Below are 15155 nucleotides of genomic sequence, written 5' to 3' on the forward strand. Positions count from 1 at the left end.
GTAGTTATAGACTGCCCTCAAGTCACTCCTTAACCTTCTCTTCGTAAAGCTAAATAGATTGAGCTCCTTGAGTCTATCACTAAAGGTATATTTTCCAATCCTTTGATAATTCTTGTGACTCTTCTCTGAATCCTCTCTAATTTATCAGCATCCTTCTTGAATTGTGGACACCTGATCTGGACACAGTATTCCAGCAGCGCTCACATGAGTGCCATATTCAGAGGAAAATAACTTCTTTACTTTTCTTCAAGAGTCCTCTGTTTATGCCTTCAATGATCATTTCAGCCCATTTGTCCACAACTTCGCATTGGGAGCTTACGTTCAACCGATTATCTGCCATGACTCAAGTGTTTTTTTCAGCGTCATTGCTTCCTGGTATAAAGTTTCCCATCCTGTAAGTATGGCCTGCATTTTTTGTTCCTAGATGTATACATTTACATATGGTCATATTAAAGTGCACATTGTTTGCTTATGCCCAGTTTACCAAAGGATCCAGCTTGCTCTGTATTGACTGCAAAGAGGTTACTAGGGTATGGGAGAGAGCAGAATTTGGCCTAGTGCATTGTGTGCAGCCTCTGTAAACTCTGAACAATTATTTCCCTTGGTTTCTCTACTTATGTTGCATCCTATTCAGTAATCTCTCATACCTTCACAGGCGCCCCATCGACTATATTTCCCAGGCCTCTTACAACCATCTGACGGACAATGCTGTTTCTATCCTGTGACCTTTCTTCCAAGATGCGTAAGACAATCTTAAGCAACTTCTTCTCCCTGAGCATGGGATCACTCATTAGCTGAAATAAAATCAACATGTCCATTAGACCCAATATGATCATTAAGATTGGGAATAGAATTTGAGCAGACATGGAATACACGAAAAACAAGGAGTCCTCCTACAGCCACAATCTTGTAGATACAGACTAATATGGCTACCCCTCTGATACTTGGCACATAACAGGTAATTTTATCATTCCACACAAATGAGAAATGTCTTAAAAACATGGAGCCTTCCTTTTGGGCACTATAATAGGGATCCGCTCACCTTTTGAGAGCCTCTTAGTGGCTAGGTCTGGTACCACAGTCCTTTTCTCACCCCTGGTACACCCTGCTAGCCGACCTCAGTGAGTCTTCTGTGGCTCAGGCCTCTGGCTAAGTCCCAAAGGCTAAATAAACCCCTTCTGGGCTAGTCAAGAACAGTCCCATTGCCCTCACTAGGGTCTCCAACCCCAACTCTGGGTCCTTGAAATTCTGCCCTTTGTTCAACTCTCCGTAAGCATTGTCCCCTTCCTGGGGCTTATGCCACTGTAAGTGGTAGGGGAACCAGGGCCTGCCCATAACTCTGGCTTCCAAACCATGGACCCTGTAAACAGTAGCTAGGTACCGCTTGATTTCAGTTCATTGTTGCTTCTTCCTACCGGCCACTTTTAGCTTCACCCTCACCTCAAGGTTCAAGTTCTTAAGGACTCTCTTCCTGCAAACCCAACTTAAGCAAATGCTGCCAGAATCAAACTCTGGCAATCCCCTGAATTTCTGCAGCCAGAGAGCAGCACCCTTTCTTGCCCCTCCAGTTCCTGGCAGGAACTGACCTGCTAAGGCTCTGCAGCATCTTTTAGCTGAGCTTGATGGGCTCTGATTGGCTGTTTTCATGAAGCCTCTATAGACAGCCCCAGATTTGTGGCTCTTTTCCTGGGGCAGGGGGCAGTAGGACCATGAGGCCTCTTGTAAGGAGCCTCAAAGCCCAGGAACAGCCCATCCCAGGCACAGATCGATTGTTTTTCTTAGAACCAGATGAGCCCCTAAGATAGTTACTTAGCGTAAGTGGGAAATATGATGCAGATGTTAGAGGAGGGCTGTAGAAAGGGAGGATGGTCCAGCAGTTATCACACTAGCCTAGGACTTGGGAGACCCAGCTTCAATTTCCTGCTCCCTCAAAGACTTCCTGGGTGACCTTGGGCAAATCTCTTAGCCCTTCTGCGCATCAGCTCCCTGCCTGTAAAATAGGAATAAAAGTGCTTCCCTACCTCCCAGGAGTGTTGTGGGGACATATACATACATTAATGAGTTTTGAGGTACTCAGATACTACAGTCATGAGAACCTACGATAGTTGTGAATGTATTTGTATGTTGCTTGTTTTATAGTATTAGGACACTAGGTTCATTCCGAAGATCTGCTGAGCGAAACCAAAATCAGGAGCTGTTGGTTAGTATCAGCACTAGGACTTGGCAGAAGAGGTCCAGTACTTCAAACTCTGTCTGTATCTCTCTCATCCAGCGCCTGTGGTTGTGTAGCTAGTATAGGCAATGGCAGCAATACAAATATCAGAGAGAATGACTCGAAAGGTAGAATGAAGCTCCTTGTCAGGTTTCCATATAAAGGGGACCCAGTCTACTATCTAAAATGACAGTTACTCCTATGAACTGAACTGTACAACTCCCTAAAGAAAGGCAAACAGACAATTGTCTAATGGTGAAACTGCTCTTCGGAGCCCTGTGTCTTACCTGGGCAAGGAAAGCTGTGCTGGTGACTCGGAAGTTTTCCATTGGAGAATTCACCCAGGGGAGGAGGCTCTGTATGATCTCAGGTGTTACTAGTCCAGATCTTAGCAGAACACTGGAAGGCAAAAGAAACCGCTTATGGGGTCGATTGCACACTTCAAAAATTCAGCTGCTCTGAGCAGACAGCTCTGATATCTATGGGTGAGAGATGTGTGTTTCCACCCAGGGCGCCCCACACAAAGCTATAAACGGGAGGTTCCCTCTCAGCCACTCTATTTGCTACTGATTCCCAAGGATAAAATGATGCCTCCAAGATCTCTTACCTCACCAGCAGACACACTCCCTCATGGTGAGTCTGGGGGTTTTCAAGCAGAATCCATGCTTTCTGCTTCCCAAGCACTCTCACCAGTTTCTCATTCCCAACTTTGAAAAGCACAGATTCTAATGCTTGGACAGAAAACCTGGGGAAAGAGAGGCAAAGAACTGCAGCAATTGGTAGGAAGGTGCAGCCTGAACAGAGTCAGGAAGCCCAGGTTACTTGTCAGGTCTGCTGTTCATTGACAGTTCATCCATTGGCAATATCCTGGATACCAGTGTCCCTGGAAGGACTTGATGCCAGGAGGTAAGTTTCTATCTCATACATCTCATATAACTAGTTTTGCTAGGGACAAAATTTTGCAGTCATTTTCACTTTCTGCAAGGAGTATGGGCACTAGCAGAGTACAAGGATATAGAAAGGATACATGATCAGGACCCAAAAACTGGGGGCATAGAGTGTGGTGATCACTAGTGGATATTTTGGGGTCGTATCTCCAGATATGATGTGACAGAGTGCTGAGGGTTTGCACTTGAGTCAGCACTCTGGTCACTATTAGTACTAATTCAGTTCCTTACAGAAAACCTAATTGGACAGAGGTGTAGCTGATTACGAGGTCAGATTGGGGCTAGTGAGTCAAGGAACCAATCATTCCATTAACAGGGAAACTGTATAAAGGACATGGGCAGGAGCCCTTTGAGGGGAACAGACAGAGAAAGAAACTTGGGTGACCAGATATCCCGATATTTGGGGCTTCATCTTATACAGGTGCCTATTACTCCCAACTCCCTGTCCTGGTTTTTCACACTTTCTGTTTCTCTTTGGGTGACCAGACAGCAAGACAAAAAGCTGGGAGAGCCTGACAAACTGAGCTCTCTGAGTGGAAACAGCTTACCCCCCATTTTGGAGAAGAGTTTAGAAAGTTGAGATACAAGATAAAAAGGTGCTATGTATTGGTAGGGGGATTAAATAGACTACACGTTGGTGTTTACAAGCAAGAAAGTCTCAACGTGGTCTGCGTTTGTAGAAGGTGTGGGGTTGCAACACCCCTCTCTGTCACAGCAGGGGGCTCATCATGGATTTCCCTGTTATCTATTCAAATGGAGAGCCTGCTGGAGAAGCTGGGGTAGAGGTTTGGCAGTCAGGGTGATGGAGGGAACACACTGAAATGAGTGGTGAAGCAGCAAAGAGAAGTATAGAACAGGGGTTCTCAACCTTTCTGTTTCTGAGCCGCCTCTCACCTCAACAAGCTATAAATAGTCCATGGCCCAGTCCCAGCCCTCTGCACTGCCAGGCATCAGTTTGGGGCTCCTGGCTATGGATTTTAACTCCACAGGGTGCAGCGGCTCAGGGCTTTAGTGCAGGTGCTGGGCTCAGAGCTTCAGCTTTCTGCCTAAGCCCCAGCTAGTCTACTGCCAGCCCTGCTTGCAGACCCCTAAAACCGGCCCGGTTGAGAACTGCTGGTGTAGAAGACCCACCAACTTTCCAACAATCCCACCAGGCAGAAAAACAGCCTTTGCTTGCCTGGTAGGTTTAACAACAAAAGAGCCTTCAGGAATTTATACGGAGCAAGCCCAGGTCTGGCAACAACTCCCCAAAGTCTGGCGAGTCCTGTGACAGGAAATGGAAACCAGGCACAGGAGATCAGACTCTGTAAAATGGGACCTGTGAACAACCTGATCTGGTTTTGGTTACTCTTAAAGGAGCAGCGGTGAGACCTCATAGGGACAGAACAATGTGGGCCTTTCGACTGACACCCCATTTAACTGGGGAAGCACATATATGGCTCTTTGTGATTCGCGGGCGAGAGCTGAGAACATGCTTAAGGCAGCCATGCTGGATGCGGTGGGGCCTGTCCACACAAGTACTGCCCGAAAGGGACAGGTGAAAGATGGAGTGAGGATTATGCCTCTGTGCATTTGGATAGAAATTGAAAGATTGCGCCACTCACTGGTAAGGCCAGGTAATCAAACTTGGGGAGATCATGGACTGCATGATTCTGGAAGTTTCTTCAGAGTTTCCCTGAGCATACCTGAGTATAGGTTATCCCAGAGGTAGGATCAAAACTGAATATGTACATGGGGACAATACATTTTGCCCAATGGCAGAGGTGACTCTGGAAATCAAGGGAAGTTTAGGCAGAAACATGTAGAGGTAGTGGATGGATTGCCCCACTGCCTTCTCCTGGGCATGGACTGGGATCCCTTTCTGACAGGGACACCAAGGCATGTGTGGAGGCCCAGGAGGGTGGAAGTAAAACCTGCAGGGCCAGGTAAAGAGGAAATATATGTAAAGGGGCTGGAGGAACCTAGACACAAAAGTACAAGCCACAGAGAAGGTGAGGATGGAGAAGTCCCCTGAGAGACAAGAGGGAGGAGAAAGAAATCAAAGTCAAGAGTAAAGGTGACTTAAGATCATCCATTAGGGTCAAACAGTCAGAGCCCTTACCACCAGGATCTCAGGAGCAGGCATCCCTAGAACACTTTGGAGAGACTCAGAGCAGTCTGTGTTCATGGAAGAGGCTGGGGCACAGCATACCACCCCGTCACATAGAGGTATCTAAAATGGGCCTGTGCATAGGCCAACAGCATGAGCAGAATATACACTTGTGTCTGCAGCACCAGAATTCACATAGCTAGGTACCCATCCATCAGAACAAATTCAAGTTTTGTGGACAAAACTTAGGCACCCATGCTTGAAAACCTGACTCACTGTGGCCACCGCATAAGATCAGCCTTACTGAGTCAGTCAATGGTTCATCTAGTCCAGTATACTGTCTTCCAACAGTGGTCAATGCCAGCTTCTTCAGAAGAAATGAACAGAAGAGGGCAATCATGAAGTGATCCAATCTCTGTTGTCAGTCTCAGCTTCTGGTGGTCAGAGGCCTAAGGACACCCAGAGCGAGGGTTGCATCCTGACCATCTTGCCTAATAGCCGCTGATGGACCTGTCCTCCATGAACTTATCTAATTCTTTTTTTAAACCCAGTTATACTTTTGGCCTTCACACCATCCCTTGGCAATAAGTTCCACAGGTTGACCATGTGTTGTGTGAAGTTGTACTTTCTTATGTTTATTTTATACTCGCTGCCCATCCGTGAACAGAGTTTAGATCCTGGTTTCCTAGGAAAAGTCAGAGACATTATAAAACCAGGAAGTCTGTAATTTGAGCACCTTGTTGGCACGGAGTAAAGAAACACAACAATAATAGAAACTGTTGTGAGATTGGTGGGAAATGTACATTAATGGGCTACCAGATCTGAAGTCCACTGATGACTCAGGAATCTCTTAGTGTTAACTGGTGAGGGGCACAGAGTGGGTGCCGAGGGTGTGGTATGTACATTCTAGTTCACTAAAAGATTGCCATATGAGTCTCAAATAAAAGCTCATGTCACCAATATCATTGTGAAACACATCTACAGATGCAGTGTAAAGAGCCATGTCTATGCATTGAAAATTACATTCTTATGATCTGTGTCTAGGGACTAGTCACCAGGAAAGGTGAAAAAATGGTTTTCTTTCAGGCAAGAAATGTTTCTCCATCTGTTTGTTTACATGTAAATTAAGCATGTAGGGTTCACATTCAGTTCAGAAGGACTGTGAGAACTTCAAAGAAAGAAAAGTAACAGGAAGTAGGCAGGGGGTGGGGACCCAATTTTGGGGTACACCTCAAAGGTTTGCTCTAGTATATTTGGGCGACAAAGAAGACACCCTGGCATCTTTCACTTAGGAAGTAGATGGACAGCGAGACAGACAGCGGGGTCGCTATCAGGCTTGGTTGAGAACGTTGAGTGAAACATCTTTAGACAGGTTAACCTGTTGGTTAAATTTAGTCTCTAGGAGCATGTTATGATTTCATTATACATGTAACCATTTTTGGCTTGCATTCTTACTCACTATCACTGGAATCTCTGTTCTTTGATCATCTCTGCTCTTGTTTGCACTATAAATATATCCAAGTGCTGTGTGTTTTGCACTATAGAGTATAAGTAATAAAGTATAGAGTCTAAAGTAGAAGTAATAAACTGGTGTGTACTGTTCCATTGGGAACAGCAGGCCTGGTAATTCTGTGAGTGTTCAGTGGATAAAGGTCTGGACACTATACGGAATGGTCAGAAGACTCGGGGGTTGGTGTGTGCCTATCATTAACCTGTACAAAGAGACTGGGGTCTGAGGAGGCCTGGATGGCAGTGCTTGTTTTGCCAGAGCCTGGTCATTTTAGGGAACTGACCCACAGCAGACACAGACAAGACTTCCTCACTCTAAGGGCAGGCGATGGTAAGGTGCCTCATAACCCTGGAAATTCCTGGGGAGTGTCACACAACTCTATTGGAATTCTCTTTGTTTCTCTGCATTCCTTCTAATTACCAGCAAGGGTTGCCCTCAGTATGTTGTTGGTCTTTTCGGAATAGGCTCCGGCTTCTTATCACTGGCAAAGGCATCTTTTGTCCTAAGGTTCGGCTGACCTGCTGCAGGAGAACAGGAAACAGCTCTGGGAGCAGCTCCTGCACAGCTTCGCTTGACTGCAGTGATGACACCACCTCAAAGATGGCACATGTTGCCTGAAAGGAGAGCATGGTAAAAAATGAGATCTCCTCCCAACACCATCACACCCTCTCTCCCCTTCTGATATCAGCTGTACTGAATTCTCACTTCTGCCAGTAACTTGAATGACTGCGAGCAACTCCCTTAACTCGTGGCTCAGTTTCCCACATCTATAAAAATGTGTATGACCTACCAAGGCATGTTGTGAGTCCTAAGGAATATTTGCAAAGCACTGTGAGAAACCTGGTTCAAAGACATTCTAATTGCCAGATATTATTAAGTAAATCAGCCACGTACTCTAAACTTGCCCTATTTGTTCCACAGACAGCAGAGCTGGACTCAGGAAACAGTACATCAGGAAACAGTACATCAGACAGAGTTAGTCTGTCATCTAACTTACTGAGAGAGGTTCAGCAGCTGCCAAATGCCTGTCAGTTTCAGTCTCTGAGGTGGCGCTTCCTTCTTGGCTTGTTGAAGTCTTTATTTTTCTATTAGGACCTGTAGGACTTGAGTGGCAAGCAAGGGTCTCTCCCAGAGATCTCCACAGCTCAGTGGTGTCACTGCAATTTAATAGAAGTTACATGTGACCCCTGGACTCTTTTGTGGCTCAGATTGAATCGTCCTATTTAAGTAAAGACCAAATGTTCTCCTTGCCTATGATGAGAAAGTTAGAGTACTGTCCTCCTCTAATGCTCCTCGTGTATAAATATTGAGTTTCCAGTTACAGAACTAGGTTAAGTGACCTAGTCTTACTGCAGCCTAACCATTAATACTAGACTTCCGAAGGACAAGACACAGAGCGCCAACCTCAGTTCCTGTTTTCCCACTTCCCAGTAAATATGGACTCATGAGCATGTGGCTCCCAAAGATCCAGGGTTTGGAAGGCAAGTTGATGAAAGAAAAGCCACATTCCTACTAACTGGACATACAATTATGAGAATGAATATTCATGGCCATCCTAGGTCCCCTTCACAAAGGGTGTCCCGACCCTCTGTTTGCCAGAAGCTGGGACTGGGCAAGAAAGGATGGATCATTTGACATTTATCTGCTCTGTTCATTCCCTCTGGGGCACCTGGCACTGGCCACTGTCGGAAGACAGGATACTGGGCTAGATGGACCTTTGGTCTGACCCACTATGGCCGTTCGTATGGTCTTAGATTCCAGCACTGATCATTGATAACTCAGTTAGGGATCTTTAAATGAAATGATGGATCTGCTTCCAGTCAGTTTTAAGTCCCAAGGACGGCAACTCTATTCTAGCAGCCACACCCTCACCGATACCAAGCGGCGGTCTGATGACAATATTGGCCTATTCTTTGTAATCAGCCAGGGATTGGACTTGAAGCTGTCATGCTACCAGGAAATCAACAGCAACTGCTAATTTCCAAAGTGAGGTCAATTCAGGTGTCTAGAGAGCCAGGCCGGTTCCAGGCACCAGCCCAGCAAGCAGCTGCTTGGGGCGGCCAATGGTGAGGGGCGGCACGTCTGGGTCTTCGGTGGCAATTCGGCAGCTGGTCCCTCACTCCTTCTCGGAGCAAAGGACCAGCCGCCAAAGACTGAAGCGGTGGTGGTAGAGCTGCACATTGCGATCGCAGTTTTTGTTTTTTTGCTTTTTTGCTGCTTGGGGCAGCAAAAGCCCTGAGCCAGCCCTGCTAGAGAAGTAGATGTTTCCAACAATACACTCCAGTTATACCAGTAAAGTTAGGTCTTTAGGATGTCAAAGCAGTTATGAATTAATGGAAACAGAATGACACTTAATTTCTCTCCACACCCCACCTTAATATGCTCTTGGACCTTCCTGGAGAAAGACCCAGGCTATTAACCATCAGGAATTATCCCAAAATGTCTGCTGCTTAAATAAAGCCCTACATCTCCCAGTAAAGCTGTGGGATCCATGTTTTACCAAGATGAATGCAATAGGTAGCGGTATATACCTGTCCATTGGCAGATGGTTGCTGAGTAGGCTGGAGATCACTGCTTCTAGGTGATGGTGAGCTAGAATAGACACTGCCTCCAGCAGGAATTGCCTCAAGCTGCCCTCCAGGATAGTAGCCATGTGGCTATATATTATATCCACAATAGCTGGCACCTGGAAGGAACAAAACCAGAAAGAAATGTCCCTTTTTCTTTCTCTCCATTCATTCTACAGAATCAAAACCTTTATTTAGACATTTGCTGCTTTTTTAGAAATTCCTCAAGAAACAAATGTTCAGATATGTCTATGTAACTTTAACCCACAACAATTGCCCACACTTGGCTGTAAAAATTAACACTGACACACACATATACAGCGAAACCCGCTATAACATGATGATCGGGGTCCAAAAATTGGATCGTGCTAAATGCGGGGTCGCAGTATAGCGGGTCTACCATTTCAAGCTGGTCAGTTTCAAGCCGGTCGATTTCTCTTGGGCAGAAAACTACTTTCATTTGCGAACTACCCACAGCAGTAACTGAAAGGGTGGAGCTCCAGCAGCAGGGCTCTCAGCCATGCAGTGAGAGAAACACTTGGGGAGAGCAGGGAGACGTGCAGTGGGCAGAGGAAGAGTGAGGAGCAGCCGGGGAGAGAGTGGCTCTTCTCACCAACAGGGTAAGCTGGGGCAGGTGGGAAGTGGCAGTGGGGACGGCACAGTCCATTTTTTTCTTTTTTTTTTTTTCTTCAGGGCACTCCAGCCTCTCTCCCTTCACAAAGCCTCTCTCTCTCTTTGTTTTTTTTTCTCTTTTGCGCTTCCGCAGCACTCCAGCTGCTTTATTTATTTATTTATTTAGCGCTTCCATGGTGCTCCAGATGCTTTTTTTTGGCCTTACAATCGCGTTATACCCGAATTCGCGTTATTGCGGGGTGCATTATAGCGGGGTCAGGGGCGGCTCTAGCCATTTCGCCGCCCCAAGCACGGTGGCACGCAGCGGGGCGCTCTGCTGGTTGCGGTCCCGTGGCTCGGTGGACCTCCCGCAGGCGACTGGCAGGCGCCCCCTGCGGCATGCCTCCCCAAGCATGCGCTTGGCGTGCTGGGGCCTGGAGCCGCCCCTAAGCGGGGTTTCCCTGTACATACCAGGTAATTTAATGTGGTGGTGCCCAGCTATGCATTAAATAAACCAGCTGGCATGCACAAAAGAAGGCTTTGCTTGCCCAGATTTTGCAGGTGTGATTTAAGCAGCCAAATGCAACCATTTGCCTCGAAGGATGCACAGTTCATAAACAACCACAAGCACAAAATATGCAAGTGTTTTAAACACAGTGTGCAAATGCCTGGGACTATGAACAGGTGACGACCTCTCATATTCATTCCTAGCCCTTCACATCTTCAAAACACTGTGCAAACGTGGCAGTTCTGCTGCAAGGGTTCCCTGTCCTGAGGCCTTTCACCAGCCTTGATAGACGATTTGTGGAGTGCTCCTTTCATCTAGCCCTACCGCACTGGGCTCCAGAATAAGGCATATAAATAGTGGATCCCAAAGACACTATAGTTTTCTCCCTCCCTTCTTCTATTCTTAAAGGGTACGTCTACACCAAAAAATCCCTCAGCAGTGAGTTTCAGAGCTCAGGTCAACCTGGGCTTAAGGGGCTTGCACTATGTGGCTAAAAGTGTAGCTGTTCCTGCTCAGGCTGCAGCCCAGGCTCTGAAACCTGGCAGAGGGTGGGTCTCAGAGCCCAGGCTCCAGACTCACTGGGAATGACTACAGGGCTATTTTTATCCAGGTAGCCCTTAGCCATGGGCCTCCTAAGAACTGGATGCCTCCAAGTGCCAGTCATTCTGTCTTCTTGTCTTTTCCCCAGAGTCTGTTTTTCAAGCCTTTCTTGGGTGAATACTGTGGCAACAAGCCAGACAAAGAAATAACCAACCGTCTTCCTTTTCCCTGGGGTTCTCGGTGGCTATTGCTATTGATTCTGCCATTGCCTAGTTTAGGGTGGGAACAGAGATGGAATCGACTCTATGTCCGAGGGGGAGAAACAGCAAGCTTTTGTTCATTACACATGAGGGCAAAGATCTAAAAGCCTAGAGTTTAGGCAGAAAACCTCTCCAGTTTCCCATTTTACCTGGTCAGCATGGCATCTCCACACTCCTTCAGTATAACCTTCATCCACAGTCCAGCTGTCGTGGCACAGGTGGGGCTGGCAGACAACATACCTTCCACTGTGGCCTTGATAAAGTCTGTGGCCTGTTCTGGGAAAAGTACTCACTAACAACCTGGGAACAAATCAAAAATAGGAGAGACTGCAATGATGTTTGGCTCCAGCACTTGTAAAAATGGAGGCCTAATATCTCTATGGCAAAAGATCTATGCATCAGCCAACTCCCCCCGATGAAGTGGGTATTCACCCACCCCCCCCCATGCTCCAATACGTCTGTTAGTCTATAAGGTGCCACAGGACTCTCTGCTGCTTTTACAGATCCAGACTAACACAGCTACCCCTCTGATTAATTAACAATTTGTTAATTAGCCGCATGTCCAGCTAGCCATTTGGGATTAAAATTCTCTCCATAGTCTATATACTACATTTTTGTATTCTACAATAATGAGATCAGGTTTGAGGCAAAGCCTCTGTCACACAGTTAGCACAACATTGTACTGGATATGCAGGAGGTAAGTTTCCAGTTTGTATTCTCTTAGATACACTGCATCTTTATACAACATATAAAATTAAGTCAAGAGAGGCATGCACACAAATATAGGTTAAAGCAAACCCACAAGGTGACAGAATGAAGACTGGATGGGTTCTCAGCTTGATGTTCCACTAATACAGTTTTTCTCATGGATAGCTGTATAGGTACATGTGTGTGCATCTGCGTGTGCATTTTCATGGGTGTGCAACATTCTGTGGCATCTGGATTTACACGGCATTCATAGCACACATCTATGAAAAGCATCTTGCTGGTTACTAGCAATGAATGCCCGCTCCACAGCTCGCTCCAAGTATGGAAAGGCATCATGAAAGCGTAAATGTAAAATGAGCGGTGCCTGGTCACTAGAACATCCGCACAAGTTTTTTGAGTCAGTTACCCTGGCCATTTTGGAAGATGCCTGAAACAGAGCCTCGGGGTCCGGAGCTGCTGTTAGTTCTTCACGGAGACATCTCAGCTCCTCCTCCGCTGACCCCAGGTTCATGGGCTGGCCTGGAGTGGAGAAAAGGAAAAAAAGTACTGTAACGACTAATGAAACTGAACCTCTACTGCATGGATATTCATACAGGAGGATCCATGTGCTAGGCTGTTATCAGCATAGTGTAAAACCTTGGCCCCATCAAAGTCAATGGCAAAACTCCTGTTGACTCTAATGGAGTCAGGATTACACCTAAATGTCTGAAAGTTAACAGTAGTGGTATGTTATTGTGACTGATACAGGATTGAACAAGCACCATATTCAGCTTGGAGCAGCTTTCTGGGGGTGTCTGGTTTCAGTAGCCTCTCTGCTCTCAGTATTTACATCTAATCTCACATTCAAGTACAACTCATGCAGGTAGATGGGAGGTTCCAATGTAGAGGTGAATCCCTCCACCAAACTCTCATTGTAAAAGAGATGGGGCTGGACAAAACCTTCGGCAGGAAACCCAGGCTCATCCGTCACTTCTAAACAATGCTGGGATTTCTATGTTGTACACTCAAAGACTGGAGTCCCTTATTCTGTTTCTGAATCACCAACACTGTTTTTTAGAACTGATTAATAATAATTAGAAATAGGGTGACCAGATGTTCCGATTTTATAGGGACAGTCCCGATTTTGGGGTCTTTTTCTTATATAGGCTCATATTACCCCCCACCCCCGTCCTGCATGAGGTTCACATTTGCTGTCTGGTCTCCCTAATTGGAAATGGCCTTAAATGATAACCAAGATCTATCCCATTAGGTGAAAAGAATATCCTACTCCAGGGGTCGGCAACCTTTCAGAAATGCTGTGCCGAGTCTTCATTTATTTACTCAAATTTAAGGTTTCGCGTGCCAGTAAGACAATTTAACATTTTGAGAAGGTCTCTTTCTAGAAGTCTAGTTATATATTATAAACTATTGTTGTATGTAAAGTAAATAAGGCTTTTAAAATGTTTCAGAAGCTTCATTTAAAATTAAATTAAAATGCAGAGCCCCCCGGACTGGTGGCCAGCACCTGGGCAGTGTGAGTGCCACTGAAAATCAGCTTGAGTGCCACCTTCTGCCCCGTGCCATAGATTGCCTACTCCTGTCCCACTCTTTCACAAAGGGAAAATGGCCTACACTTACTCCAATAGCTTTGAATGCTCATGACAGAGGGCTGCTGCAAGAACTTTTGTTTAAAGAATTATTCAGGAAACCCCTCCAATACAGCCAGTGGCAGGGTAAAGAGAAGGAAAATGTTTAGTACCAAGGGCTTGTCTACATGGAGATAGTCAAGAAAGCTAATCCAAATTCATTTTCAAACTGCATTAGTTAAACTTCATTAAACACCTCTGGGGACACACTTATTTAGAATTAAAGGGGCCTTTTTCAGGTTAGTTTAATTCATGTAATTCACTAAAATTAAGAAGGGCCATTTTAATTCAGAATCAGAGCATCCACACGTGTTTAATGCCACTTTAAAATTTACACCTTTAGTTCATTTGGATTAACTCTCCTCAGTGTCCCTGTGTAGAGAAGCCCTAAGGAACTGAGCAGTTATCTACCTGGTGCAGACCATTTATTATTTGTACAGTTCCCAGAAGTGTGCTAGACTCTTTACACATCATAATCTTCTCTTCTAATGAGCTATTTACAAGATGCCCACCACTCTGTTATCTAAGTGCCAACAGACAGGACAGAAAGAACTAGACAGGCAGAAAAATTGACAATACAACAGTGAAAGAAGGTGAAGAATTACTTATACCTGCTAATGGTCTCCTCACCTTGTATACAGAGAAGGCAGCTGATACAGTCAACCACCCACTGACGAGATGTGGCCAGTGAATCACAGCTGTATGGTGCTATTGCTCCAATCAGAGATCCAAACTGATTAAAAGTTTCCTGAGTCTAATTAAAAAAGAATGAAGAATGAACATTCTCCAGCTGTACTAGACTTCACTTGCCATTTTTATTGTTGATACCAGTCAGCTCTGTGTTTTGGGGGGACCAGGGCACAGTATCTAGCTTGTGTGACTCATGAAGGACACCCCCAACCCCCGTCTCTGTTTGAACCAAAACAGATCAGAGAAAAGGCTTGCAGAGAACAATGAAGGGTTTGCGGAGACACACCTAGAGGCCTCCTGACAAGGGTGACAAGATTAAGACATCTCCATTTGCATACAGAATGAAGATCAGAGACAACTCCCCTAGCTTCAACTGCATTAAAGAAGGTATAGGGTATAGCATAAAGAATGAAGAACAGAGAACCGCACTGAACTCTGGGACCAGAAAGCAGGGACACACTGAATCATGGGAATCCCTGCTCCAGATGCTAATGAACCTATGCGTGCACACACCCAGCTCAGCAATTATCAGACCAATTCAAGTAATAAATCTTTGACTCATATCCCAAAATACTGAAGCAGCCTAGTTGCCTTGTGAGCTCCCTGGAAGAAAACAACACCCATAGCCAAGAGTGATCAGCTCCTATTGTCTAGCCTAAAGAAAACCCTTGAGCCATCAGTTTACCCATAAACAAATCTAGTGTTCTCCCTTGAACCATTGTATTTTCTCTACAAAACCCCTATGTATGCCCAGGTAAGGGTTCTGATGTATAGACCCAAACTCTTCATCATTTCCACTGGGATTCCATCTCCTGACTGATCGTGCTGGGGGCTCTGCCTGTCTCCAGCACTCAGGACCCTGAGCTACCACCATCACCTGGGAACCC

General features: G+C 45.7%; 1 long non-coding RNA gene across 1 annotated transcript; it reads right to left on the reverse strand.

Annotated features, from left to right (window-relative positions):
* Positions 1–645: 645 nt before the first annotated feature.
* LOC120393270 lies at positions 646–2545 on the reverse strand. Its single transcript, XR_005591988.1, has 2 exons — positions 2500–2545; positions 646–794 (listed from the first exon to the last, which is right to left on the reverse strand). It is a non-coding gene; the product is annotated as an uncharacterized LOC120393270 (long non-coding RNA).
* Between the last annotated feature and the right edge of the window lie 12610 nt (positions 2546–15155).

The sequence above is a fragment of the Mauremys reevesii genome, unplaced genomic scaffold (assembly GCF_016161935.1).
Source record: "Mauremys reevesii isolate NIE-2019 unplaced genomic scaffold, ASM1616193v1 Contig174, whole genome shotgun sequence".
NCBI classification, from domain to species: Eukaryota; Metazoa; Chordata; order Testudines; family Geoemydidae; genus Mauremys; species Mauremys reevesii.